The following is a 25780-nucleotide window of genomic DNA, read 5'->3' as shown; positions in this document are numbered from 1 at the left end:
TAATGTACTTTAAAGTCCTTCTGCTCTCATGTGACAGGGCTTTTTAAGACACATACTCCCTTTCTGCACTGACCCCGTCTTACCCTTGCCCTAGTGCATGTGCGCTTAAACACACACGCACACACACTCACACACACACACACACAATCAAATACATGCACTTACTTACATTCTCTCTCTCATTCACTATCACACACACAATCAAATAATGAACACACACTATAACACATCTCTTTAAAAAAAACACACTCACAGACACATACTCAGACAATTGACTTTAAAGGGGACAGATTCCAGCCACGCAGTAGACACGTGTGTGAGAGTGAGAAATGCTGTTGGGGGCTTGTCAGCTGTTTAAATGGAAGTTTCATGACTTGAGTGGCATACTCATGGGACCCAGAGGTTGGCTCTTATAGGTTGAGAGCACGCTCTGCACACTTGCTGAATATACCCATCCAAGCTGGACCAGGCCAAATCAAACTAGGATGAACCATTGCTCATCCATATATTTACATATTCTTCATGATGTTCCTTTACTTAGATGTGTGTGTATTAGGTATATGTCGTGAAATTGTTAGATACTACTTGTTAGATGTTACCGCACTGTCGGAGCTAGAAACACAAGCATTCCGCTACACCCACAATAACATCTGCTAAACACGTGTATGTGACCAATAAAATGTGACTTGATTAGATTTTTATTCAATTTTCTGAAAAATTGAAATAGTAATTCAAATGACTTCAGCATATGTATGCTGCAACACATTTCAGAATGAAAGAGTTTAAAAGCATGTATTACTGTTATTTGACCTATTCTAGACCCAATTATTCCAAAATAAAAATCATATTATACGATTCAACTCATTGTCATTTCAGAACTACAGCCATTTCTGTACCGTACTAGAGTATATTTAGTCTTTGGACACATGGGGGTTTTGTTTTTGAACACTTTCACAAATCACGTGAATACATTTTTAAATGATCAGATCTTCATTTTTTTTCGTATGTAGATTGTCCAGACTAATATATACAGTTGATGTCAGAAGTTTACATACACCTTAGCCAAATACATTTACACTAAATTTTTCACAATTCCTGACATTTAATTCACAAACTTCCCACAATAAGTTGGGTGAATTTTGGCCCATTCCTCCTGACAGAGCTGGTGTAACTGAGTCAGGTTTGTAGGCCTCCTTACTCGCACACGCTTTTTCAGTTCTGCCCACATATTTTCTATGGGATTGAGGTCAGGGCTTTGTGATGTCAACTCCAATACCTTGACTTTGTTGTCCTTAAACCATTTGCCACAACTTTGGAAGTATGCTTGGGGTCATTGTCCATTTGGAAGACCCATTTGCGACCAAGCTTTAACTTCCTGACTGATGTCTTGAGATGGTGCTTCAATAAATCCACATAATTTACCTACCTCATGATGCCATCTATTTTGTGAAGTGCACCAGTCCCTCCTGCAGCAAAGCACCCCCACAACATGATGCTGCCACCCCGTGTTTCATGGTTGGGATGGTGTTCTTCGGCTTGCAAGCATCCCACGTTTTCCTCCAAACATAATGATGGTCATTATAGCCAAACAATTCTATATTTGTTTCATCAGACCAGAGGACATTTCTCCAAAAGTACGATCTTTGTCCCCATGTGCAGTTGGTAAGCGTAGTCTGGCTTTTTTATGGCGGTTTTGGAGCAGTGGCTTCTTCCTTGCTGAGCGGCCTTTCAGGTTATGTCGATATAGGACTTACTGTGGATATAGATACTTTTGTATTTGTTTCCTCCAGCATCTTCACAAGGTCCTTTGCTGTTGTTCTGGGACTGATTTGCACTTTTCGCACCAAAGTACGTTCATCTCTAGGAGACAACGCGTCTCCTTCCTGAGTGGTATGATCCCATCATGGTCTCATGGTCTCATGGCGTTTATACTTGCGTGCTATTGTTTGTACAGATGAACGTGGTACCTTCAGGCATTTGGAAATTGCTCCCATGGATGAACCAGAGGTCTACAAAAAAAACTGCTGAGGTCTGGGGTGATTTCTTTTGATTTTCCGATGATGTCAATCAAAGAAGCACTGAGTTTGAAGGTCGGCTTTGAAATACCTCCAATTGACTCAAATGATGTCAATTAGCCTATCAGAAGCTTCTAAAGCCATGACATTATTTTCTGGAAATTTCCAAGCTGTTTAAAGGCACAGTCAACTTAGTGTATGTAAACTTCTGACCCACTGGAATTGTGATACAGTGAATTATAAGTGAAATAATCAGTCGGTAAACAATTATTGGAAAAATTACTTGTCTCATGCACAAAGTAGATGTCCTAACAAACTTGCCAAAACTATAGTGTGTTGACAAGAAATGTGTGGAGTGGTTGAAAAATGTGTTTTAATGACTCCAACCTAAGTGTATGTAAACTTCCGACTTCAACTGTAAATACAGTGCCTTGCAAAAGTATTCATACCCCTTGGATTTTTTCAAATTGTATCGTGTTTCAAAGTATGATTAAAAGGGATTTAATTCAAAAAAAATTGTCAACAATCTATACAAAATACTCTGTAATGCGATTTTTTTTACAGTTTTTAAAGATGAATAGGAATGAAATAACTAAAATATAGTCGTTGAATAAATATTCAGCTCCCTGAGTCATATTAGAAACACCTGGCAGAGATTACAGCTATGAGTCTTCTTGGGTAACTCTCTAAGAGCTTTACACACCTGGATTGTGTAATTTTAGCCCATTATTCTTTTCATTACTCTTCTAGCTCTGTCAAGATGTTGGGGTTCATGGCTAGGCAGCAATTTTCAAGTTTTGCCATAGATCTTCAAGCAGATTCAAGTCCAAATGATAACTTGGCCACTCAAGAACATTCATTGTCTTCTTGGTAAGCAACTCCAATGTAGATTTGGCCTTGTGTCGTAGGTTATTGTACTGCTGAGAGGTTCATTTATCCCCTAGTGTCTGGTGTAAAGCAGACTGAAGCAGGTTTTCCTTTAGGATTATTTCCTGTGCTAAGCCACATCCTGTTTATTTTTATCCGGTAAAACTTCCCAGTATTTGCCGATGTCAAGCATACACACAATGATGCAGCCACCCCATAGTTGAAAATAAAGAGGCAGTCACTCAGGGATGTGTTGTGTTGGATTTGCCCCAAACACAAGGATTTGCATTTAGGCCAAAAAAAGTGTTTTCTTTTGCTTAGTTTTTTTTCTGCAGTATTACATACAAGATGCATGCTTTGAAATATTTATATTCTGTATATTTGTGGTCTTTTCACTCTTTTCATCATTGTGGAGTCACTAAAATGCTGTTGATCTTTCCTCAGTTGTCTCCCATCATAGCCATTGAACTGTGTCTTCGATGTACGTGTCTGATCTAATTTAGGCTTTCCTTAATTAACAAAGCGCTGAATACGTATGCAATGACTATATTTATCAAGTTTTTATTCATCTTTTAAAAACAATGATTGAGTATTTTCAGTAGATTGTTGAGAAGAAAATTACAATCAATTTTAATCCCACCTTTAACACAATAAAATGTGAAGAAATCCAAGGGTTCCGAATGCTTTTGCAAGGCACTGTATGAAAACAATGCTGAAAGAAATCCACACACTCTTTCTCCTTACACACACTGAACCCAAGAGGACATGGATTATTTCCAAATCTAGTTCAAGTCAACAGAGACTGGAGAGAGAAATATTTTAAACGTGTTTAGATCTTAATAATATTTGGTATATAGATGGTCTGGACCAATATATAAATATAAAAACAATATCTAAACAAATCCACACACTCTCTTTCTCTCTTACACACACACACACCCACCCCTAGAGCATATGCAGCATAAACAAATTCAATGGAGTCATTTTTATCAGCGTTGTTTCTTTTTCTTAGATCTTAAACATGTTCAAATCTTAATGCAACATAAGCAAATCCAATGTAAGTCAAAATATATTTGATATTTGATATTCTTCAAAGTAGCCACCCTTTGCCTTGATGACAGCTTTGCACACGCTTGGCATTCTCTCAACCAGCTTCATGAGGTAGTCACCTGGAATGCATTTCAATTAACAGGTGTGCCTTGTTAAAAGTGATTATGTGGAATTGATTTCCTTCTTAATGCTTTTGAGCCAATCAGTTGTGTTGTGACAAGGTAGGGTTGGTATACAGAAGATAGCCCTATTTGGTAAAAGACTGAGTCCATATAATGCCAAGAACAGGGGTGGGGTCTGAAAACTTTCCGAAGGCACTGTATGTATAATCATTGAACATGTATTCACAGGACTTAATAATGAAATGTGTAAAAAAAAAGTAGCCCCATGCGTCCAACAACAAAATATAGTACAATATAAAAAACTCACATTGTAAACAAACGCTTCGGCTGATTTAAAACATGTCTTCAGATTTGTCCATAAGTAAGCTCAGAGAACAGGTGTACTAAAGAACATTTGAATTTCCGTTATGGACATGAATGGGATATGTAGACTTGTATTGTGAAGGAGGTTGGAAAGTGCTGGAATTCAGTGTGAGACGTCAGGCGACTGATAATCCAGAGGTACCCTCATTGCCAAGTCCCATAACTGGCCTCGTCCCTGAAAGCTTACGCGTTTGCCTCCCCTGGTGTCTATTTTTATGCCAGAATGACTGCCTGACCCCCCTCTTCATTAAGGCTGATGACTGATAGGCTTCATTGCTGGCAGGCGCTGTCCATACGTGATGCAACCACCGACCTTGAGTCTGGACCTGGGAAGCAGCAGCAGCCTTTCTAAATAAAGACCCGGCTGCGATTGAGTCAGTTGCATAGTTTCCCCTTCGGGCATTTGCAACACACCTAGTGATTGAACTGTGGAGTTGCCCATGTGTGTGTGTGTGTGTGTACTCCACAGGAGGTTGGTGGCACCTTAATTGGGGAGGATGGGCTGGTGGTAATGGCTGGAGCGGAATAGGTGGAATGGTAACAAATAGATCAAACAGGTGGTTTGATGCCATTCCATTCGCTCCGTTCCAGCCATTATTATGAGCCGTCCTCCCCTCAGCAGCCTCCACTGTTGTACTCTCATACTCTCATACAGTAGCAGGTATGCAGGTCTAATTGATTTGCTACGCTGAGTTATCTTGCCTGTACACTTTCCTTGGTCGGTTTATGCAAAGCCATCAAGACAAAGAATCTCCCCAACTGCTCAAATGGACTCCAATACGGAAGCTATAAGGTACAGAGCCAAATGTGCTAAAACCTGTGTTTAAGTTTGGGAGGGTGAAAATGAAGCCCTTCACTCACTGCCTGCTCCTTCATCTGTGCATTTCCCTGACTGTCCATAAAGAGACAGTCATTGGTGAGGGCACATTGATTTCTCGGCATATCTAGTGATAAAACACGCTCCTCACTCTCCCGGGCCCTTAACTACCCAATTTGTGGGCTCCTGATTTGGCAGGGCCACGGAGCAACTGTAAATATAGTTTTAGGGCAGGGGAAGTGGTGGTGGAGGGGGTTCTCTATTAAAACTCCACACAGCCAGGAGGGGAATGGGAACAGGGGAGCCACCTCAAGGACTCAGGCTCAGCAAAAGACTGAGAAGGAAGGAAAAACAGAGGTCAGAAATGTCCTAAAGGACCTGTTCTCATGTTGGCCTATCCCTCCTTCTACCACTCTCCTGCAAAGTTTCCAAGAGCAGCCTCATAGGTTCTTCTCAGTGCAAATGACAGCACGGTAAGCAATGATGCTTCTAGTAAAGGTTTTACCCTTTCAGGCCACCGTAGTGTTCTTACAGTAACCCCTGTACTCAATCACCATGCAGTAGAATCACTGCAATGTACAGTAGTTACCTGAAAGTTTGAGCACCACCAGCATCACATACATTGTACAACCTTGCTTTTTGTCGGGTAACTTTGTCATACTTCTGAACTATGTTTGAAAGCAACATACGTTTCCAGTGCGATCAAGCTGTATTTGTAGAACTCTGTTTCTTTCAAAAAAAAATGCTTCCTTGTCTGCAGCTTCCCCTAGTCATTAATGAAGCATTGTCCAGGCCGCACCACTTTATCATGATCTATGAATCTCTGATTTTGATACAATAGAAAACCAATCCCTTGCAGCACGACTCCAGGCAAAGCATTAGTCATCATGTCTTTGACACTGGAGAAGAATTGAGTCATTCTTTTGAATTAAAACCGCTCATTTGTAAATATACACTTGCAGACAAAATACATACTCCTCTCTTATTTTGATGTATGAAAGAATGAAGCGACGGCGCTCGGTGATTTAGCGGCAGGACGAAAGGCAGGAGCTTCAAGCTGTGCCCAGACAAGGTTATTAGGGCACCGATCGCCGATGATCGAGCACTTTTCCTCGAGGTTGACGTTTGAAAATTCATATTCTATTATTATTATTATTATTCTTTTACGGAGTCGTCTCTCGTTGTTCACAATGTTGAGGGACTCACTAATGGGCTGGTTCGGAGATTCTTGGAAATACCCTAAACGGATCTGTCTTTCTCTAACTCTGTTATCTCAATGGTAACTTCACTCCTACACAGTTATAGCCTTGTTTTCCTTTGCTGGAGATGTGGAACACAAACTCTGATGCTCATTACCTTGGCTCCGTCACCTAATCGAACATGACATTTATTGAGCACCTGGGGTGAGTTCAATAATCCAAAGTTTATTCTCACTTTAGTTCAATAAAGTTTGCACTCCTCACCTATGGATTTTATACCAACTATCAGACACATGGCTCATAGAACAGACCTTGAACGCAAAATCAAATTATGACATCTCAGGTTAGGAGATGAAATGGGTTGGATGGTATCTACCAGCCTTACTGATGTCAAGCCACCATTTTAAGAAAGAAGGCGTGTAGATACACAGTACAGTCGACAGTTACATTAGTATCAGTTCAATAAGACAAATGTGACATATTCACAAGCCAATGTTCATCTGTAACTCATTGCATTTTAGAATTCCCCAAAGTACATTTAGGGTGTAGATCAGCTTTAATATTGCAGATAGATTGTAGCTTTCATCAGCGTAATTGTCTGCATCATTACGGAGCCCCCATATATTTGTTTGTAAATATATAGTACCAGTCAAAAGTTTGGACACACCTACTCATTCAGGGGTTTTAATTTATTTTTTACTATTTCCTACATTGTAGAATAATAGTGAAGACATCAAAACTATGAAATAACACATATGGAATCTTGTAGTAACCAAAGAAGTGTTAAACAAATCAAAATATATTTTAGATTTTAGATTCTTCAAAGTAGCCACCCTTTGCCTTGATGACAGCTTTGCACACTCTTGGCATTCTCTCAACCAGCTTCAGCTGGAATGCTTTTCCAACAGTCGTGAAGGAGTTTCCACATATACTGAGCACTTGTTGGCTGCTTTTCCTTCACTCTGCAGTCCAACTCATCCCAAACCATCTCAATTGGGTTGAGGTCAGGTGATTGTGGAGGCCATGTCATCTGATGCAGCACTCCAACACTATCCTTGGCCAAATAGCCCTTACACAGTCTGGAGATTTGTTTTGGGTCATTGTCCTGTTGAAAAATAAATCATAGTCCCACTAAATGCAAACCAGATGTGATGGTGTATCGCTGCAGAATGATGTGGTAGCCATCCTGGTTAAGTGTGGCTTGAATTCCTGGTGGGAACCATACATGCAGAGATCATCGTTCATCTAGCCATGCTGGTTAAGTGTGCATTGAATTCTAATTAAATCACTGACAGTGTCACCAGCAAAGCACCCCCACACCATCACACAACCTCCTCCATGCTTCATGGTGGGAACCACACATGAGTAGATAATCCCTTCACCTACTCTGTGTCTCACAAAGACACAGCAGTTGGAACTAAAAATCTCAAATTTGGACTCATCAGACCAAAGGACAGATTTCCACCTATCTAATGTTCATTGCTCGTGTTTCTTGGCCCAAGCAAGTCTCTTCTTATTTTTGGTGTCCTTTAGCAGTGGTTTCTTTGAAGCAATTCAACCATGAAGGCCTGATTCATGTAGTCTCTGAACAGTTGATGTTGAGATATGTCTGTTACTTATTTGGGCTGCAATCTGAGGTGGTTAACTCTAATGAACATATCCTCTGCAGCAGTCTTCCTTTCCTGTGGCGGTCCTCATGAGAGCCAGTTTCATCAAAGATTGACTGACCTTCATGTCTTAAAGTAATGATGGACCGTCATTTATCTTTTTTTTTAGCTGTTCTTGCCATGATGTGGACTTGGTCTTCTACCAAATAGGGTATATCTTCTGTATATCACCCCTACCTTATCACAACGCAACTGATTGACTCAAACACATTAAGAAGGAAAGAAACTCCACAAATGAACATCTGTTCATTGAAATGCATTTCTGGTGACTACCTCGTGAAGCTGGTTGAGAGAATGCCAAGAGAGTGCAAAGCTGTCATCAAGGCTACTTTGAAGAATCTCAAATCTGAAATATTTTTTGATTTGATTAACACTTTTGTGGTTTCTGCAAGATTCTGTATGTGTTATTTCATAGTTTTGATGTCTTCACTAATATTCTTCAAAGTAGAAAATAGTTTAAAAAAAAAGAAAAACCCTTGAATGAGTAAGTGTGTCTAAACCTTTGACTGGTACTCTATATATAATCTACCATTTTTATAGGAGTGGTTAAAAAATGCTAATAACGGTCCTCTGAGTAAATCAAAAAAGGTTTGGTATTTTTCCCCATATTCCATACAGTTCGCATTATTTTTACAATATATTACACTTGATCTTTCTTGAATAAATTTCTCAATTTCTTTCAGTTTTTCCTTTAACTTATTCTGTGCCTCTATGGTACAGTTGTTATTTGTCCTTCTATTTCCTTTGTTAATATGAACTCGTCTGACCAAAATTGCTTTTGTTTTAAAGACAAGCATTTAATTGCATGGTCTCTAAAGACACTTAGTGTCCCACACAATAAGGGGATCTTCTGTATCTATGTTATGTCGGAGAAAGTCTGTTATAAATTCTTCTGTCCTACTTAGAAATAAGTTATCATCCAATAAGCTTTGATTGAATTAAATTAATTTAAATCTCTCTAATGAAATGTCATAGGTATATTTATTCAATGTTCCACACAAGGTTTAACCATAAACTTTGTTTGTCAATACTTATTCAATAGCTATTGGCATATCAGCACACGTTTTAATTTCTTATTCGGCTTTACCAACATTGTATCTTATAGAGTATTATTACATTGCTTATTTGGGTTATCAAAACAATATACATTTCATTCTGAACTTTCAGATCCAATTATCTTAACATTCAATTGGAGTGGGGAGCCTATCCGGAGTTCCAAACCCAACAACCAGTAATCTGGTTATTTCAGACCGATCAATGTCTCCCCACCGGCATCGGTGCTAGTCTCATTACCACTGTGTGAAGGAGCGGTCCCACAAACTCCAACCTGCCGCGACTGTGTCTCAATGCCAATGAGACTGGCAAGTCTTTTACTAGCCCAAGTCGTATTCCTCTGTCTGAATGTAGGTCCGAACAGGTACAGCATCATCACAATAGGTAAAACTTCTACAGGGTGGGAAGGAAATTGGCCTATTTCCTGCTTGGATAATTACTCCTATATTCACAAGTACTTTTCTGAATCTATAAGAACTAAGTCCAGAATAGCAGGATAGCTGGGAATGGATGTGGCAATCATACACTCTTAGAAGAAAAGGTTATTCAGCTGTCCCCCTCCTTTCCACAGATGGTTCTACCTGGAACCAAGAAGGTTTCTTCAAAGGGTTCTCCTATGGGGACAGCCGAAGAACCCTTTTAGTTTCTACATAGCAACTTTTTTTCAAAGAATGTAGTCGTAGGCCTCGCTATTAGCGTGGGTGGTGGGAACGACTAAGTAAGAAGAAGGGAGGAGGAAATGGTTGAGCGGGTGAAGAGATGGCGGTGGCAGCAGGTGTATGGGGCCGTGCATACGGGTACAGTATGTGGGAGACGGGGTTAGCGACAGAATGCTAATCGGCCTCTTGGGCGCTGAGCCGGAGCAAATCAACTCCTCAGAGCGGATCATGGCACGGTCTGACATTAAACCCCCACACCTCCTCCCCTACCACGTCAAACACACACACTCATCTCACTGCTCACAGGAGAGATGGTGGGAGAGGGTGAGAGAAAAACTGTAAATGACAGAGAGAAAGAGAGAGAGAAAAATAGAAGGAGAGTGAAAGATGGAAAGGGAGAGTGACCTTAAGGGAGGGTCTATAGGAAGAGAGAGTAAAGTAGATAGAGAGGGCTACAAATATAGAGGAATGTCTTCAGAAGAGGTAATATGTGTACTAGTGACTAAGAGCGTTTGGGCCAAACTTTGAATTGTCGTATTCACAAACCGGTTTTCCAATACTACTGTCCACCTTCACACCTTTAGACTCAACGTCACCCGAGCTTGAGTAGAAAAATATTCTCCTTTGTATTGAATTCGACAAACGCACGTCTCACAATGGTGCGACCGCACGCATGCCTTGAAACAATGGTGCGCCCGCATGCCTTGAAACCCCATGTTCGCTGGGAACAAGGTGAGGCATGTCAGCAGGAGATACAGAGGCCTCTTGAGTCAGGATACGGTGCGGCGTGGCGACAACATCCGCAATCAATTAGAGAGATTGCAGCGCCCAGGTGGCGCTTGTATACCGGTCAGCGATGACACCGAACGTCCTCCTGGAAAGGTACCTGGCAGGAATGCTAAGGAGTGCAAGCAGCTGTACACACACACATACACTCCAACACACAGACAGCTTACACACACACACACGCACGTGCATGCACACACTCTCAAAGGTCATTGAAGCCCTGGAGCATGTAGAATCTGAACACACCTCAGTGCCCAAATACACCTCCCTGGTGCCCCCTGTGTTAGTGCCAGGGGATGTGAGTTCAGCATGCTGATGTAAGCAGATCCCTAAAGAGCAAATGGAAGTCATTTTTTTGTGGGTGTGTGTCATTGTCTTTGAATGTGTGTGTGTGTGTGTGTGTGTGTGTGTGTGTGTGTGTGTGTGTGTGTGTGTATGTGTGTGTGTGTGTGTCTCTCTCTCTCTGTGTGTGTGTGTGTGTGTGTGTGTGTGTGTGTGTGTGTGTGTGTGTGTGTGTGTGTGTGTGTGTGTGTGTGTGTGTGTGTGTGTGTGTGTGTGTGTGTGTGCGTGCGTGCGTGCGTGCGTGCGTGCGTGCGTGCGTGCGTCTGATGATATGACTATGATTTGTTTGTCCTTATGCGTGTACAGTGGCTGTGTAGTAGGTAAGCTTGTCAAGGAGGAATTGGCTGTACATTGCTCTCGTGCCTCTGGAATAAGATCCTTGAGATGAGCATCCTATACTATGCTCAATAAAATGCTGTAGTTCACAATGGATAATCCATACTTATACAATTTGCCAGTTTATAATGACGTCTAATTTGTACAGAACTAGCCATGACGGAATAGGATTTCATTACTTGGCAAACTGCACCGCTCTGGTTCTATTTAAAATATGGTAAACCTCCTTCTTCTGGCTTCTCAGAGAGATAATGGCATATTCCCTACATAGTACACTACTTTTGAGCAGAGCCCCATATGCTCCGGTCAAAAGTAGTGCACTGTGTAGGGCAAAGGGTGCCATTTGGGATTTGAGTTTGTTACCCCACTGCTCTGAGGACTCAGGATGACGCATAGACTCTGACGGCTTTGACAGATTAACAGATTTAAGGTGCTCGACTCGGCTGTTCAATACACCTAGGAGAGGGATGGGAGGCGATGGGGGTGGAGGTGGGAAGGGGGTCTTGCGGTGTTAGGCATTTTTGTCTACGTGGAATTGCTTTGCCTGTCTGTGAATGTGCTGTTTAGCTGTTCACCGGTATGTTCCTGCATGTTCTAATGTTTCTATAACTATCTATTTGCGAACATGTATGTTTGCAACCATGCTGGTCCTCTGTAGCTCAGTCAGTTGCATGGCGCTTGCAACGCCAGGATGGAGAGTACGATTCCTGGGACCGCCCATACGTAAAATGTATGCACAAATGACTGTAAGTCGCTTTAGATAAAGCCTTCCGCTAAACGGCAGATATTGTTTTTATATATTATGTAAGGGGAAGTGTGTGTGTGTGTGTGTGCGTATGTGATGCACTTAATGTCACTATTTTTCCTTGTCATGGCAAAATCTTTTTTTTTTAACATAACAAGGCAAAATCAAGCAAATGTCAAGCAGATGTTTTGGTGATAAGAGAAACAGTGTTGATTTGAAACATTCTATTTCTTTGCCTTGGGGATTCTAGTCATAAGAAAACACTTACATTTGAATGTGATGATATCACAATTTAAAAGCTTACTTACGGTCCCTTCCCAACAATGCAATAATATAGACAAATAATAGCACAAGGAATAAATACACAATGAGTAATGATAACTTGGCTATATACACAGGGTACTAGTACAGAGTCGATGTGCAGGGGTACGGGGTGATTGAGGTAGATATGTACATATAGGTAGGGATAAAGTGACTATGCAACGGGATAGATAATAAACAGTAACAGCAGCGTATGTGATGAGGGTCAAGGTAGATAATCCGGGTAGCTATTTAACTAACTATTTATCAGTCTTATAGCTTGGAGGTAGAAGCTGTTCAGGGTCTGTTGGTTCCAGACTTGGTGCACCGGTACCGCTTGCCATGCGGTAGCAGCGAGAACAGAAAATGGCATCATATGAATGCATACAGCATCATAAGCCACAGCTTCCTCAAGTGTGTGTGTGCCTAGCAAGGGGCTAGGCAGCATGTCTGTGTGTGTGCAGACGTGTGTGGGGGGGGGGTGATGGCTCTCCCCACCACCCCCCAGCCCCCGATCGGTGTCCTTCACTCCCAGCCCCTGCCGTTCTCACTTTGATTTCCTAAGTGCTTTGTTTTATCACACTGTGTGTGTGTGTGTGTGTGTGTGTGTGTGTGTGTGTGTGTGTGTGTGTGTGTGTGTGTGTGTGTGTGTGTGTGTGTGTGTGTGTGTGTGTGTGTGTGTGTGTGTGTGTGTGTGTGTGTGTGTGGCAGGGAACAGGTTCATTCTGTAGTCCCTCTATACAGTAAGTCTCTCACAGACCACTGCCCATGACGTGGCAGCTTAAACAACACCAACGCATTAGGCTCTTGTCTGTCTTCTATTTATGAAGTTACAGTATTATATTCTACCAAAGCCCAATTTAGCATTTTGCTCAGTAACTGTGGTTTAATGTTCATTTATTGTGCAGGTGACAAATGGCACCCTATTCCCTTTATAGTGCACTACTTTTGACCAGGGCCCATATGTTAGTAGTGCACTACATAGGGAAAAGAGTGCCATTTGGGACGCAAACCTATATCTGCACATTGTCCATTTCAGATGATGTTATGAAGGTCATGAATTGAATGTCAATTAATTTCCTCATGACTGAATGAAGAGAGCCATCATACACCTGTCACTGCCGTGATTCAAAACATTCGCAAACGATCAAACGCTACAAATATAAATATCTGATCCAAAACGTGATTGATCCCAAATGTTATTATTCGGTTCAAAATCAAACACTCCATATCTCTTCCTCGGACAGGTCACGACTCACGGTGGCACGTCGTGACCATTGTTGTCAGTATCTCACCCACGGCTACTCCCATCTATTGACTGTGTCCTCATCCGGACACAATGTTCCCTCTCTTGAAAGTGCCGAACGCAGACAAAACGCTCACTTTGTCTGCCTAAGCAAATAATTACTCCAGCTAATTAGCCATGCTGTGGATAGCTGGAGGCGAACACTCCATTAAAAAAAACAACTCTGTATGCAGAAACAGGACACTCTCCACTAGGGGGCGCCACACCATTGACCTTCACAAACAAAGAGGAATAGGTGGCATCCCTTAAGACACCCTATTCCCTATATAGTGTGTTTATTTTGACCAGTGAACAGGGTGCCATTATAGATGGAACTGTAGTCTAAATCATGGGTGGCCAACCTTCCTGCAGAGCCAGTGGATATGCAGCATATTGTTCCAGCCATGCTTGAACACACCTGACTTGGCTGCCATAGCTCTATAAGAGCTCTACCCGCCATAGCTCTACAAGGGGCTCTACCCGCCATAGATCTACAAGGGGCTCTACCCGCTGTAGCTCTACAATGGGCTCTACCCGCCATAGCTCTACAAGGGGCTCTACCTGCCGTAGCTCTACAAGGTGCTCGACCCGCCATAGCTCTACAAGGGGCTCTACCCACCATAGCTCTATACAAGGGGCTCTACCCGCCATAGCTCTACAAGGGGCTCTACCCGCCGTAGCTCTACAAGGGGCTCTACCCGCCGTAGCTCTATAAGGGGCTCTACCCGCCATAGCTCTACAAGGGGCTCTACCCGCCATAGCTCTACAAGGGGCTCTACCTGCCGTAGCTCTACAAGGGGCTCTACCCGCCATAGCTCTACAAGGGGCTCTACCCGCCATAGCTCTACAAGGGACTCGACCCGCCATAGCTCTATACAAGGGGCTCTACCCGCCATAGCTCTACAAGGGGCTCTACCCGCCGTAGCTCTACAAGGGGATCTACCCGCCGTAGCTCTACAAGGGGCTCTACCCGCCATAGCTCTACAAGGGGCTCTACCCGCCGTAGCTCTACAAGGGGATCTACCCGCCGTAGCTCTACAAGGGGCTCTACCCACCGTAGCTCTACAAGGGGCTCTACCCGCCGTAGCTCTACAAGGGGCTCTACCCGCCATAGCTCTATCTGCCATAAAATGGCATGGACATACATTTAGGATGTTTTAGCTTTGACTGCCTAGCTTTTAATTTTCCAGTCATGTCAGATTGTTGGTAACTTTGATGGAAGGGGGCAGGAAAGGAGTATTTCAACATGTCCATAAACCCACATCCACCGACACTATTTCTACCATTTTAAGTCAACCGTGGAGCTGCCTTTTGGTTTCCCTTGAAAAAAAAGAGAAGCCATATTTCGATTTACCCAGAAGAGTAAAAACAAATACACCTCTGTAGGTCTCTCCCCTACGCTACCTCCATGTTCTTTCACTCTGGTTATCTGGGCAGGAACGTACAATACCATGACAATTCTGGGAAGGATACTGTGTTGGGTGGCTGTTAAAATGCTATCTCCTTTTGTTTAGCCGGGCCTCTGCGTCTGTCTGGCACCATTACCCACTGAGCAACTAATGAGTCTTACAAATGTGTATTATTTGCATCAAAAGGCATGGCGCATTTTCAGCAGCAGAGACGTGCCAGCGCCCAGGAAGAAGCAGTTACAGGTATGGCCTGTTGATCTGCCAACCGAAAGAGGGAGGGTTGGGAGTGAGGGAGGGAGGGAGATTATACCTTTCTCATTCTCGATGCCACATGCCCGAACGTCTGCGAAACCAATCATTTTAGTGAGTGAGTGTGTGTGTAAACAGTACGTGTACAGGTTTGTGTCTGTTTCTTCCTTTCCTCTCCCTCTCTCACTGCTCTCTCGCTTGCTCTCTTCCTCTCTCTCTCTTCCTTACCCCATCCTCAGTCTCTCTCTCCCTCTCTCTCTCTCTCTCTCTCTCCCTCTCTCCCTCTCTCTCTCTCCCTCTCTCCCTCTCTCTCTCTCTCTCTCTCTCTCCCTCCTCCATCTGTCGCTCTTTCTCTCTCTCTCTCCCTCCCTTCTGCGTCTGTCTCTATCTCTCTCTTCCTCCTCCTCTCTGTCTCTGTGTGTACAGTCGACTTGTTCAAACCGGATTAGGTTTGCCTAATGACCCGGCCGAGATCCTCGCACCTTATTATCCCAACCACCAACAGGCAGGGAATTAGGAGCTGCAAACAGACTGACCTGAAATCCCTCTGGTGACCTGGAGTGAGGGCTGTATATGAGCTAGAGCTAAATCACAACACCAGCGCAGCATAGAAGAGATTAAACAGACCTGAGTGGACAGACTGACTGCCTTTGCACTTGTCCGATAAGGAAAGAGGAAATAGCTCCCCCTAGTGGCCCCCAGCAGTACATCAGCCTGGCACTTTGATTAGTGTGTATGTGTGTGTGTGTTGTGTCTCTGTGTGCTTGTGCATGCATCTGTGTGTGTGTGCGTGCCTGCCCTTGTGTGTATAGCTCTGTGTGTGTGTTTCTTTATCCTTTGTGTGTGAAAGTGGCCATTCCGTGCCAAGGCTCGCCGTATGAATGTATACCCAGGAGCCTAGTTCCAGTTGGACAGGGTGGCTGTAACTACACGGCTGTTTGTAAATTTAAATGAGATTGGGCCTTGTTGGATTTTGTTTAGGAGAGCTGGCCAGGATCTTCTACAGGTTTTTAGTCGCCTGGTTTTGGAGAGCTCAGCTTAGCCGTTAACACCACTGGCAGATGCTCCTAGTTTTAGCTCTCTTATGTATCATGCTTCAGAATTAAATAGCGAAAGGTTTCACAGCCTGCTAAATGATCAACCTAATTAAGAAGTTGTCGTGTTGTGTGGAAAGGCGACACAGCCGCACCTGTCAACCAGTGAAAATGAGTGACATTGAGAGAGTGACATGTATTAATGAGTAACTTGTACGAAGCAGATAGTTGACACTATTTTAGTTAATGTATCTACTGTTCACACAATGACATGACTACCATCTGCAGATGACGAAATGATGTTTTTGCATGAATTGCTTTTCGATCCTGGGGAGAGTTAGCCCAGTACTTACTCCCCCCAGCTCCATGGGTGGCTAGGTAATGTAACCAAATGTATGCGCTACACTGAGATGCATGGCAACCCTCGCCATGGCGATGGGGAAGGTCATTTAGAGCTCTAACAGGTATGACAGAGCAAGCAGGAGTGTGTTTTTATGGGAGTGTGTGTGTTCGTTTGTGTCGCCGTGTGTGCGCGTGTGCGCGTGTGCGTGTGTGTGTGTGTGTGTGTGTGTGTGTGTGTGTGTGTGTGTGTGTGTGTGTGTGTGTGTGTGTGTGTGTGTGTGTGTGTGTGTGTGTGTGATCATGCCGCCATGTGTGTTTGTACTTGTGTGTGTGTAAGGAAAGGGATGCTAAATGATAGGTGAGGCCCCAGATATCATCCCTACTCCCTGCACAGTGTGACCCAGGAGGACGTGAGCCGGAAGAGTGCTTTGCACATATATTACAATCTGTATAGGTCACCAATTACCTGAAGGTGCCATTTCAGGTGTCAATTTCTAGATCTCTATCTATCCAGAAGACCGACACGCACATTTCCCATTCTGTTTGCCCTCTATCCCCACTGCAATCGGCCACTCCGTGACTGCCACTCCTCTCCTGGATGGGATTGTGCTGTTGGGTCGGAACAAGGAGAAAGGAATTAGTCCCTGTGCTGTGTGGCCTCGCCCCCGGACTGATAGGGCCGTCCAACTGAACGCCTGTCCAATTTCCCCCTTACCCTTGCGCTGAATCCATTAGCTCTACCATATCCTCCGCTGGAGCCGCACGCCTCTTGATAGCATCCACCATCTATGTTATTTTTCTTATTCTTATTTTCAATTTTGCGGCTGGGGAAAGGTCAGGATTAGTTATCGACAGGCTGTGTCTAAGCCCAGACGGGGAACCACAAACGCAGCTCTGGGTCCCCTAAACCTATTTTCCTCAGTCCCAGCAGTGGCCTAATCTGTATGGGGGGGTGAAGTCTTTATGTGAGGATATATGTTTGTATGGCTGTGTGCCTACTGCATATGGCTTCGCTAAGTTCTCTTCCCTTCGTGATTATGCACAGAGGTGTCAAACACATTGGATGAATTGAAAAGAGTGATCGAATTTCTTGCAAGGTACTATTTGATGGACCTTTTCATCAAGTGGCCCATAAACAATCTATTGTCACATCAGTTTAAATTGGATTTCAATCAGTCTGTCAATGCAATGTCTGACCGCAAATAGGTGTAGCTGTTCTTTGTAAGTGACAAGCCACACAGGGTTGATACTCAGTATATTGGTCCCACTCTCTCCAACCTATTTTCCTCTCTCAATCCCTTTCTCCCTCCGTCCTCCAGCACAGTTAGGGATGATTCCCAGTGTGAGGTGTAGCTGTCCCAGAGCTGTGAAATGATGATAGAGGAGCACAAGCCCCTTACCCATCCATCTTTATCCTTCCCTCTTCCGATCTCCCTTTCCCACAGATTCCAGAGTGGGGGCCAGTAGGGTCGGTGTGACGGTGACGGATTCCCGGGGCTGGACAGACAGGCCGAAGCCCCCCAAACTCATTCCAGTCTTTGCCCTAAACTGGGCTGTTAATCCCTTCGACCCTGGCCTGGTCAAAGGTGAGGGAGGGAGGGAGGGAGGGAGGGGGAGGGAGGGAGGGAGGGAGGGAGGGAGGGAGGGAGGGAGGGAGGGAGGGAGGGAGGGAGGGAGGGAGGGAGGGAGGGAGGGAGGGAGGGAGAGAAAGAGAGGGGGCAGAGAGCGAGAGAGAAGGGAAGGGCAGAGAGCGAGAGAGAAGGGAAGGGCAGAGAGAGAGAGAGAAGGGAAGGGCAGAGAGAGAGAGAGAGAGAGAGGGAAAGAGAGAGACAGAGACAGCGTGATGCATTGACTTTGTGCTCTTCTCATCTTCCATGGTCACAGCCTCAAATGGACATGTATAATAAAATGGGGATTCAAGTTCTTATTTGGACTCTGGTGCGTTGTAATATTCAGTTCTGTTTAATTTTGTCCATTTTGGGGGATTTTGGTAATGCAGCCCTGTATATACTTCCACAGAGTCAGATTAACTCATGGATACCATTTTTATATAGCATGCTAGCAGATACCCATAGACTTCCAGCCATTACGCTAACGCTAGTTAGCATTTGCTCACAAAACTACCTCTAACTTCCTTCATACTGGACCCAGAGACATTAAAATGGTATCCACAAGTTCGTCTGACTTCCGGGGAAGAAGATAAAGGTCATCATTGCCAAACTCCCAGAGTGTCCCTTTAAGTCGTTAAAGATTGATCAGATTCAAAAACCAAGGTGAAATACAAATATAAAGGCCCTGCAGAAGATTTTTTTTAAACACAGAAATTCTGAAAGATGACCTCCAAAATGTTACCACGTCTTCTCCTTTGTCAATAAAAAAAAAGTTGAAAGTTGAATGGAGAAAAAGTTCATTCAAACGTGCACAAACATTTCACGTCTTTCATTCCCAGATTCCTTTTCATTGTCCGGCTCTTTGGTCATTTCTTTAAAAAAAGATGTAACCCGGCATATTGTAATAGAAATAAATCAAACCAGTGGATTATCAGCACTAATAGTCCTCACAACCCTCACAGAGCCTTATGAAGATAGATCTTTGCCTTATGGAAGGCAATCACGAAGAGAACTTATCATAACAGAAATTAAGCGCTAGCCCCATTCGTTATTCCAAGACCCAAGGCTACATTTCCATATAAAGTAATGGCACAGTGTATTATTCAACTATTAGAGACTTCTATGTGCCTTGTGCATAAAAAGATTTATGATGTGCTGTATTTTGAGATAGTGTTGACCGGGCTCATATTTATGGCTCTCATGTTCTTTCCTCTTATCACTTCTGCTCTCGTCGACAGTAGTGCAGTATAGATAGAGAGCTTGGCAGCTGGTTTCCGGCCAAGTAGATCTAACCTTCCAACCCCTGCAGGGGGGCAATGGTTGACCCATACATAGTTAGGTTACAATGTGTACTTTGTGGGGGGCAACTTGGGGGCGAATAAGGTTTATCTGGGGTGTGGGGTCGTTGCTCCTCTGTGAAGAACCTGTTGAGGTGGCACCGTTTGAGCCAAGAAACCTGGCTGGATGCATACGTCCATTCTAGAGACTTATAGAGCATGCGAACATCGAGGCACATGGACGGAGTGTGACCAGACATCCTGGGCATATCCAATTCACCAGGCTATATCTCCCACAATATTAGCCAAATAATGATCATTGTGTTAAAAAAAAAAAAACTATTTAGACATGCCCACTGTCCAATCTTCGCTATGGCCAGTCCGTTTCTGCCTCAGTACTTTGTCCACCTGCAGTGGTTAATTTATACTTTAGATGTTACCATTTGCCCATTTTGAGACCTCTCAATCACATAATATAGTCAGAAGTGGTTGTAGTGGTGTCAAACTGCAATGGGTGATGCTCTATATGCGAAAATATTATAATCGCAAAAGTCCCCCAACCAGAAATGGTATGAAGGTGTGGCGTAGGAAAGCCATAAGGCCATTAAAACCTATGATCATTAATTTCCCCTCCCTCTCCTAATCCATCTCTCTGGGAGAATGGGCCTGTCCTTAAACACCCAAGGCTAGCAATCTATCCCCTATCTTGTCTCCATGAATTAGAGTGAACCAAACCTAGCCAGACTCAAAGAGACAGTGAGACTCTTCCTCTTTCTTGCGCTCTCATCTTCCTTTCTCTGTGCCTCTATCTGTGCGCCTCTGTCTATTATCTCTCTCTTTATCTCTGTCTCTGTCTCTCTCTCTCTCTGTCTCTCTCTCTCTCTATCTCTGTCTGTCTCTCTCCCTCTCTCTCTCTCTCTCTCTCTCTTTATCTCTGTCTCTCTCTCCCTCTTCTCTCTCTCTCTGTCTCTGTCTGTCTCTCTCTCTCCCTCTTCTCTCTCTCTCTCTCTTTATCTCTCTCTCTGTCTCTTTCTCTCCCTCTTCTCTCTCTCTCTCTCTCTCTCTTCTCCAAAAAAATCTGTATGAATATGAATACAATTTAGATCATACTCAGCGTAGGAGAATGTGCGACAAGACTTTGTCGATGGCAATTTGTTTCTCTGTGAGCTGAGGTGTACATAGCGGTGTGTGCTTGTTCCAGGAAGATATCTGGTTGTATTTGGTATTCGTGTGGATCTGGTTCTCTTCACCTGTGGTGAAATAGGCAACCAACAAATTTTATCACAATACACATACATTTTCCCTGTGTTTTTCTCCCCGCTTTGTGTGTTGTCTAGAAAAGGGTTTATGCAATGAGAGGTGTCGATTCAGTTATTAAAGGTGTATTTGTAGATAATTGAAGTGGATTGAAGACTGGATTGAATTGGCTGTGTTATTTGAGCAAGTGAAGGCATGTCCTTATTGCCTTATTTAACAGAGGTGGCTTGATGAATAATCTTGCCTCAGATCTGAAAATGAACCTTTAGCTGAGCAGGCTAACGCAGTCATGCTGGAGACCTGGGTTTGAATCCCAGACAGTCACATGTGCCTGGTGTACTGGATTCTTTTGGATTTTGGGGGTCTGGGATTGAAGGCTATGAGAGAGAGTCGTCTGGAGCATGCAGCCCCTCATTTTCTGCCTGGCTAGTCATGAAAAGCGCGAGAATAAAAGTGGGCGCTTCAAACCAAGGTCTATTCCCTCATCATCGGATCCCCAAGGTTAGCCACAGCATTGCACTTTGTCACGTCAGAACATAAAAAAATTCCCTCTCTTCCTTGCCACGCCATGAGAATGACTTCAGCTAATCTCTCACCACAAAGTCCTACTAAACATCTAGTGAATATTTATAGGCTATTAATAACATATATATAAACTGCTTGTGTCACTGGCCAGGCAGAGGGATGTCGGGAATTATAGCCGGACATTAATATCTATGCGCCGGAACTCCGACATTTGGGTCCGGTATTCCCAAAGGTAGATGGATGGGCCGGTGTTGGGATACGGTGCCAGGAACTGCAGACGGAGAGGTTCGTGATCCGGAGGTTCCATCCAAATCCAGGACCATAATTGGTGTAATCGCTTGATGAATTGCGGCCATTTAGCTTTCTTTTTTTTTTATCTGCGAGCTTCAGCAATTTCTTTTATCGTGTTGTAAAGCACCTTGGTTCACGGCATGACTTGATATCGTCAAGTGTGGAGAGAACCCTGCAAATGTTAAATATGTACAATTGGCAGAGTAATTAGATTAATAGGGTCTAAATGAGCACCGGGGCAGGAGTGAAAACCAAAATCGCTCTTCCTTTGACGGAGTCCTGGGAGAACCACATTATCTGTTCATTACCTGTTCATTATCTGTTCATTATCTGTTCAAAAAAAAGTTTTTTTATGCTGCAATTCTTCGGCGCCTCGTTTCCCTCATCGCACCTAAAATCCCAAGTCCTCTCTCTCTCTCTCTCTCCCTCTCATCGCTGGTTCATCTGACTTTTCATTTAAGGAATGTTAATCAGACCTGATAATGAGGCAAACTTTTGAACCTGTGTAAAAAATACAAAAAATGTTTAAATATATATTTTTTTAACACAGATCCCTTTAGAATACTCTACCCTAGCTCTCATCTTTGAGCCAAGAGATTCATGTGAGGTTTTGCTCAGTGGTCCAAATTTGGTATGGGTCTTTTTCACCCCTTCACCTGAACCTTTGTTTCTATAGAGCAGCTCTATATTATGCATTGGGCCAAACAGTTAGATACTCACAGATGTTAAGAGAGTAGAATGTGAGGCAAGGGCATGTGGGACCTTCTCGATTGCCTCTGAGTGCGCTTGGTATATTTGGACATTTCAAGGTGTATTCAGAGTGTTCGAGATGTGCGTGTGCGCATGTTGTGTGAACTCCGAAAGTGATCCGGGCCTCCTCCCGTTCTTCAACCTCATGTTTACGTTCATGTTCTATCCCCTGTGACGTACTTGTTAAAAGCTACCTGGGTTTTCATGCTCTTTGTTCATCCAGATCGATCGAATTTGAACTCCTTTTGCTGTAAGTGATTCATCCAAGCAGTCAATGTCAGAACCCTCATGGCACCTGTCAGGAAAGGTGGCAAGGGCTTCCAGGAGTGCTAGAGTAGATGTTTTCTTTTCTTTTTTACAACCGGTGTGAGTTCTGGTACAGTGTAGAGTTACTGTAACTAATGTAGCTTTACACTGCTAGCTAAATTCCGATGATATGGTGCATCATCACCCGAGGCCTTTTCCAGGCATGTTGGCGGCTGGACTCCGGTGATTTTTTTTCCCCGTTGGGAAAAAAACTGGTTGAATCAACGTTGTTTTCGCGTAATTTCAACCAAAACATGAAATGTGACGACCTTGAATCAAGGTGGAGAACTGATTGGATTTGCAAAAAGTCATCATGGGTTCGGGAATTTTGTTTTATTTTCACCCAACTTTGAACCTAAATCCAATGACAGGGTGACATTTTTGGTTGACTTCACTTTGAATACATCAAAACTAGACGTTGAACTGATGTCTGTGCCCCGTGGGTTCCTGCTGGGAGGACAGGCATTTGACTCCGAACCCAATCTATCCTGGAACCATGGCATACTTTCATCCTCTTTGAGGAACATATTTTTCATAAGAATTACATCAACATGCTCTTTTGAATTGGTGATTGGACCAGAAATCGGGGTTAGGCAGTGGCCACATGTACATTAGTTCCATGGTGTCCATTGAATGGACATTTCCATTTCCACTTCATAAGTCTACTGTCACTTCTAACCCCAAGCTGTATCCTATAGCAGTGAATGTGTACTATTTGCTGTAAGCCACGTGAGGCTTTAGCAGGCATTAAAAACATGAAAGCACTGAAGAAGAAGAAGACTCAGCAAGAGCTCCTCTGGGCTCCTACATTTCCCTGTCAATGCGAAACAATACGTGGCAATCATACTTTCGCCTGTTTTTGACCTGACGCGGATTAATTACAGCGGTGCACAATTAACACCTTGCCGGAACTCTTGAGGAAGACAAAGAGGTAGAAAAAGATGCGCGTGGCGCGAGGTGTGGCACTGTCCAACAATTCCCTTTACAGGGATAACTTTATGACCCCCCCGCCCCCGCTACCACACTGAGGCCTTAAAGTAGAAAAACAGCCTTACTACCAGACAGGCCCCGTGGTTTATGAACTAGCCTGGCATCAACCTAACTATTCTGATTTGTATTCATGATGGAGTAACTCAGTTACAGCACATGTGCAGCCTGGACACATATGGAAATGACAAGTCCTATTAATAGAACAAGGCCGAGTCTTTCCAAGCTCCTTCCCTTTGTAGGCTACTCACACAGAGAGAGACTGTGCCGTGTACAACATATTCAAACAGGAACATGAAGGTGTGGTTACATGCACACTGCAAGGCATTACTTGTCAGGCAACCCAACAGGCATTAGCATGTGTGTGTGTTATTCCCTAATCACAGCCAGAAATAATTAGATTTAAGTCATTTATCAGACACTCTAATCCAAAGCAACTTGCAGGAGGAGTTAGGGTGAAGTGCCTTGCTCAAAGGGCACATCGGTGGAATTTTCACATAGTCAGCTCAGGGATTCAAACCCGTGACCTTTCAGTTACTGGCCTAATACTCTTAACCACTCGGCTACTCACCGCCCTTCAGCTGTATGTCCTTTTCATGCAATCTTATTCCGCTGCTGGTTGGACAAGTGCAGTGTTTGTAACGCAAGATGGAGGAGACCTCATCAGAGCTCGCATTTATTTGGGGAGATTGCAAAATATGCCACGTTCATTAAGAACAGGAGAAACATGTTTTTTCAAGTGATAATAAAAAATGTTTTGTTTAGTTGCTTGTTCCTCTTGTTTAGTTGCTTGTTCCTCTGCTTGTTCCTCTGACTTTATAGGAAGCCAAACTTCCGTGTGAAGTCTGAGGAAACGTACTGTAATTTGCATTCAAATGGTTGGCCCTTCTACCCTTCTATGCCATTACTTAACCAGTGTTATACATTTGACTAGCAGGATGTTGTAATCTACCAAGCTTGTTAGCCCTAACAACAGGATTTTTTTGAACGTTAGATCCTTTGGCCTGGGGTGGTCTTGTGGTCTAAGCAGCTGCCTCTGAAGCACATGTACGATGTTCCACTGTCAGCATGGATTCCAATCCAGCCCGGTGCTCTTTCAGCACACTCTCCCCTACCTTTCAACTCTCTATTCAATAAACATGACAAAATCCGTAAGGAGTGGGACCGCAACCACAAATAAACGGCCTGTCGCATTTGGGAAGTGTCCTTACCACAGACAACAGTAGGCTTTAAAGACCAAATGTATGAGGCGACTCTCTTTACCCTTTCTCCTCCCCACAACCCTCCAACCTAGCCTCAGTCTCACCTCCCAGTGTGACGCTCCGTTGGCGGGGCCACAGCCCTGTTGATATATTGGTCTGGACACATGCTTCGAATTCCACTCTCGGTGAATGGCAAACTTGGCAAGGGACCTGAAGGCCTTCAAGACTTCATAGCTGACGATTCAACAACAGACTGAAAGCTCTTGTCCACAAGGCCAACACCTTTATTTTCCCAATTACTGAAATATCCAAATCCTTTGTCTTCGGACAACTTATCCTCCCCCTATTCCTCAATGTCAAACAGCAAATTGCACACAAACAAATAATACACTTTTTTGTAGGGGTATAGTTTTTTTGGGTGATGTGGAGAGAGAGGGGTTGCAAATTAACAAGATCCCTCAAAATTGATGAGTGGGGAGTTCCCGCTGTGCATTCAAATTGGCGACGTGCAGTATTCAAATTGGCGACGTGCAGTTTGACAGGGCACTGCCGAGCATGTCTTCAGGATTAGAGGCCCTGAGACACTGTTTATTTGTGTCCACTTGGTTAGCATATATCTTCCTCCTGTCCATGCCTCTCTTTCATCCTCCTCACCATCCTCCCATCAACAGCGAGATGCAAAACCTCTGTCAGGAGGAATAGACCTGATTTTGAAGCCTACCTTCCTTCACAAACCAAGGAATATGCAGATTATGCCTACGGTTAGGGTTAGGGTTTGGGTTAGTTAACTAATGCATGGTTTGCAGAGGAACTTTCTGACCTTTTCTGTGGGTTTTAGTTGCAGCTGAGAATTCAGCATTGTATGCTAATACATAAATGGGCCTAAACTTTTTTTCTATGCATTATTCACGTTGAGTTGACATTTGTGCTACTGC

Source organism: Oncorhynchus masou, chromosome 23 (assembly GCF_036934945.1).
Source record: "Oncorhynchus masou masou isolate Uvic2021 chromosome 23, UVic_Omas_1.1, whole genome shotgun sequence".
Lineage (NCBI taxonomy): Eukaryota > Metazoa > Chordata > Actinopteri > Salmoniformes > Salmonidae > Oncorhynchus > Oncorhynchus masou.
This window is presented reverse-complemented; position numbering follows the sequence as displayed.